This window comes from Silene latifolia, chromosome 10, assembly GCF_048544455.1.
Source record: "Silene latifolia isolate original U9 population chromosome 10, ASM4854445v1, whole genome shotgun sequence".
NCBI classification, from domain to species: Eukaryota; Viridiplantae; Streptophyta; class Magnoliopsida; order Caryophyllales; family Caryophyllaceae; genus Silene; species Silene latifolia.
In genome coordinates, this window is record NC_133535.1 from 131454875 (window position 1) to 131460150 (window position 5276).

The following is a 5276-nucleotide window of genomic DNA, read 5'->3' on the forward strand; positions in this document are numbered from 1 at the left end:
CCTTGGTCATTTTGTCGATTGTATGGAGTTTGGTTTTGGTAACCTTGGTTTTGGTTGTAAAAGGGTCTTTGATTTTGGTTTCTCATGGGAGGTGGGGTGTATGTTGGTTGAGGGTTTTGAATATTTTGGCTTTTGTATGAGAGATTTGGGTGGAATTTGGTGTTTTCATTGTAATAATTGGAATAAGGGGTACCACTCTTGTATGCTTGAAAAGCATTCACTTGTTCATTTGTTCCCCTACATTCACTTTGGTCATGTCCCAAAGTTCCACAATTCTCACATATCTCACTTGCCATTAATGAAGATGCCGTCATGGGATTAACATGATGCTTTGGTGATTTTGAGGCTTCTTCAAGTCTAGTCATAGCTTTTTCGAACTTCAAATTGATGGTATCAATGTGAGCACTAAGTTGAGCACCCAATTGAGTAATAGAGTCCACTTCATGCTTTCCTCCTCTAGTAGCCTTGTGGGGTCTACTATATTGTGAATTATGGACCGCCATTTCCTCAATCTTGTTCCATGTTTGATTATTGTCAACTTCGGTGAACATACCATTTGATCCCATGTTGATAATGTTTCTTGAGTCTTCATAAAGACCATTCCAAAATTGTTGTACCAAGAACCACTCGCTAAGTCCATGATGAGGACATGAGCGACAAATTCCCTTGAACCGCTCCCAGGCTTCATACAAATATTCTTCATCTCTTTGCTTAAAACCCGTAATTTGAGCTCTTAGCATGCTAGTCTTTTCCGGTGGGTAGAACTTTTTGTAGAAAGCTAGAGCCAATTTCTTCCAAGAGTCAATTCCGAGAGTAGCCTTATCAAGGCCTTTCAACCATTGTTTTGCGGTGCCAATTAGAGAAAAAGGGAATAAGACACATCGAATTTGGTCTTAAGTTACACCGGTTTGTGAAATCGCATCACAATAGTCACAAAGTCTCCATGTGAGAATGAGGGTCTTCACTAGGCATCCCCCCAAATTGGCTTCTTTTGACTAATTGGATAAATGAGGATTTGGCAATGAACTTTCCGGTTAAGTGTTGTGGTGTGGGAGTACCATTGGGTAGGTTCTCCTCGGTTGGTACGAAATGTGATGAAAATTTAGGCATTGTGGGTTGATTTTGTGTTGGGTTCTCCTCACCTTCTCTTGCAAAAGGGTTGACGAACTCAATAGTGTTTGGTTGAATATCTACAACCTCACTAATACCTCTCAAAGTACCTCTAGCAAGTCTTCTATTGTTTGTCAAAGTTCTTTCAGTTTCGTGATAAATGGGTAACAAGTTACCTTGTGATGTTCTTCACATGCAAAATATCAAACAACTTGAAAATAATTAGAACAAACCTTGAGGAGTTTTACTTCCCCAAGGCAAAGAAAGACACAACTAATAACAATCTAAGAAAATCTAAATCAAGTTAACACTGTCCCCGACAACGGCGCCATTTTTAGTCGTACTTACTTGGAAATTTAGTTTTCGGTTACTTGTCGTTAAGAGCACCTAGACCAAAACAATATTTATAACTTCACAAACAACTCTACTATTAGTAAAGAGGCAAGTAAAGGTCGGATCCCAAGGGACGGGTAAAGAAGTAAGATTTTCAATTGTAAGTAGCGGTGTCTAGGGGTGTCACAATTTGGGGTTTGAAGTAGAAGATCACTAAACTAAATAGCAATGAAAGTAAACAAGAAAGATGATTAAAATGAGATGTAAACAATTGATAAAAGGCACTAGGGTGTCATGGGGTCATAGGGGATTCATGGGAATTGATTATACAAACATATTCTCAAATTATAAGCAAGCAATTATTGTTGTGATGGATCGAGTTGGTTTATATCTTACAATCCTAGGAAGGTTTGGGTCCCGGAGCCGAATCGATTAGATTGTACAACACCTACAAGTCGACTTAATCCTCCCTACTCAACTATATGCATGGTCTAATGAGACTCGAGTTGGTTTATGTCTTACAAGTCTCATTGAAAAGGTAAGTGATGGGTAAAAAATGCAAGGATTCATAGGCTAGCATTTCTTCAAACATAACATGTGCATAAGTTGAGATCACAACAAGCAAGCAAATAAACTATGAAAACATATTAAATTAAGCATGAATCATTCCCCATGTTGATTTCCCCTAATTACCCATTAACTCTAGTTAAGGAAACTACTCACTCATTATCAAGTTTAGCATGTTAACAAGGTTGTCAATCACATTAACAAAGTAAGACATGATGAATAAATGAAGATAATTAACAATAATTAAAAAGGATTAATAGAATTATACTTACTAATGATTCCAATAATAAAGCAAAGAATAATAGAAGTACTTGATGATTGATTGGAAGGTTGTCAATCTCTCAATAATAACCCAAATAATCTTCAATTACCCAAAATAAAAGATGAACAAAAGAGAGATTAAGGAAATGAGGTTTGTATTAAGACTTGATTAAAAGTTGATTACAAGATTAAGAAGAGATTAGAATGATATAAACTACACTAGAGATTGATAAGAAGAACATGATTATCTAATTAGACTAATGGGGTATTTATAGTGGGGATTAGGTACATAAATTAGGGTTTACTAAGGGCTTAAATGACGATTAAGTCCTTGAGGAATCGCTCCTCTCAAAAGAGATTCCGGTCTCCTTTTTGCCGGTCTTTCCGAAATATGTGCATCCTTCATAGAACAAGAAGAAAACAAAAAGTTGCTGTAACACAATCCAAGCGTCCAAGGCAGCGGGACGAGCGGATTGCCTGGCTGTTGGACGAGCGGATTCCCTGGCCGGACGCTCGGCTTCTGGCCTTCTTGGACAAGCGTCCCGAGGGTCAAGCCGCTCGGATTCTTGGTCAGTTTCCTTTTTTTCTTTTTTTCTTCCTCCTTCTTCCAACAATCCTCGGGGATCTTGTCGGAGATGCAAGGATCTTTCATCATCATTGCCCATCTACTATAATATGTACAAAAGCCTTCTAGTCTTGTCTTCTCTTTGATGCTGCCACTCGTCGGAGATGCAAGGATCTTTCATCATCATTACAGAAAATTATACGAGTTAGGAGACTCACCCTCCGAATCAGATGCTGCCACTCGTCCAAGCCAGCATCTCTCACCGCCGCATCAAAGTCACGCAGCTTGGAGATTGTCGTCATCCCCGTCGCGTCAGTGTACTTGAGGGTCTCGGGGTACTTTAGGGGCTCGATGCTCGCCGCCTCGACCTCTTGCAAAGTCAAGTGATTTCTCTTAACCGATGATCATTCATCGTGTTCTCAAAATAATTAAAAATAAATGAGAGTAAAACACTTCCCACGATCGGCCAGTACGCCAACCTCCCGTAAAGAAACATCGAGTAGTCCTCGCCCGGAAGAAGGAGGGCGTCACCACCGACGCCAGTCAGGTCAGCCTCCCTCTCAGCCTCAGAAGGCTCCCTAAACACCGTCCGAGGAGGATCGATGGGAACCGTCAAGACATCCCGAGAGCATTGACGAGCCAAGCGCTCACCCAAGTACCACACAGGACCCTTCTACGTCCTCAGCAGCAACCGGCTCGAGCTCCTAGGTCGAAGGACCTCACCCACAAAGGGAGGAGTGCCAGCGTACTCCACCCAAGGCATGGGCACCCACTGGGAAAAGCAAACAAGAAGTCATTCTTATGATCAATTCTGAAAAAGGTAATGAAGAAACGAACGAAGGTGAAGTACTCATGCCGTCCAACTGAAGAGTGTTCACCTCCCGTCGACAGGCGTCGTGGAAGTAGCGTCGGCTCCTCGTACGACACATCACCCAATCCCTCACAACGGGATAGGCCTTCTCCACCGGCTCCGTCCTCTTGGGCGCGAGGCCCGGAAAGTAGGAGTACACCCACGCCTGTAAAGCAAGATAATCAATAACGATCTTTCGTGATTTGACAAGAAAACAAATGATCTCTCATAAAATGAAATGAAGGTTCATACCTCCAACAACAGCCCAGGGCCGACAGCAGCAGGAGAAGTCCCCTTATCCATCAACTCCGGACGAACCATGGCCCTCATGAAGTGAATGAGGACCGCAAAACCAGCAGTGACCCAGTCCCAACGGCCTAGGGAGCTCAAGTCAGAAAGAAAGGGAAGGAGCTTCGTCGAAAGCCTCTCTCCCTTGTCTCCGAGGTAGATCGAAGATAGAAACAACCAGAGCCACAAACGGACTCTCTACTCTGCAGTACATGGAGAAGGAGCCGTCTCTCTCCCCTCGATCACCACCTACGCCAGGGTCTTCCCCGCAAAGTAGTCCCGAACGTAAGAACTAGGCACCAAACCAGGTACCGCAGCAGCCTTCGGCGCCAAGTTCCAGCCGATCAACCTTCTCGCCTCGGCCGAGTCTACTCTCATGGCAGTCTCCGGCCACTCCACCACCTCAGTCCCACACGGCAGTCCAGAAATCATGCCGTAATCCTCCAACGTGACCCCCACCTCACCAAAAGGCATGTGAAAGGTGGACGTCGTGTCCCAAAACCGGTCCAAGAAAGCTCGGACGAGGCTGAGGTTAGCCTGAAGCTTCCTCCTCGCGATGTCCCTCCAAGCCTGCACCAAAGCGCCGAATGCGCCCCGCTCGATCATGGCTCGCTCCTCCGCCGACAGCCTCTCATAGCACCCCATCGCCGTCGTATAGCCCGAGAAGGATCTGATGTTCCCGGCCTCCTATTTGGTTTGAGACAAAAGCTATCTTTAGTTTGAATGAAAAGGAATGACAAATGGAAATGAAAGAAGATGAATGAAGAGTGATAAATTCGATTTACCAAGCTCTTCACCGTCCTGTAGGACAGGTGACCCTCCGCAGCCCAAAGCAGGTGCCTACTGTCCCAGGTCTCAGCCCACGCAGGTGCTCCCCTCAGCTGGCAACCACCCCATCCAACGTTGGCCCGTCTCGGGGCCTCCTCTTCCTCAAGAACCTCCTCCTCGAGGACCTCGTCCTCAACAGTCGTCACCGCAGCGGTGAAAGCCTCCTCCAACGCCTCCTTAAGCATCTAAGAAGGGTCAAGGGCAGTGTCCACGTCCATGGGATCCCTCCTAGACGTAGAAGCCTCATCATCTGCAAAATTAAAGTGAATTTAGGCCGCGTCAAGTGACGACAAGCCTTAATTAGGGGATTTTCGAGTTTTCGGAGCTCCGAAATCGCTCTTTTCTCGCCATCCTTGGAAATTTTTCCACAAACCCGTCCGCTCATGTGGTAATTTGGTTCAATTCAAGCCTAAGTTGAAGCCTAGTCATGGGTTCGAGTCGTAATTTCGACAGCATTTCGTTATAACGACGATT

General features: G+C 44.6%; 1 non-coding gene across 1 annotated transcript; it reads left to right on the forward strand.

Moving 5' to 3' along the window:
- The first annotated feature begins 633 nt into the window (after nucleotides 1-633).
- LOC141610425 (small nucleolar RNA R71) lies at nucleotides 634-740 on the forward strand. The gene has a single exon (XR_012528333.1). It is a non-coding gene; the product is annotated as a small nucleolar RNA R71 (small nucleolar RNA).
- Nucleotides 741-5276: the final 4536 nt, after the last annotated feature.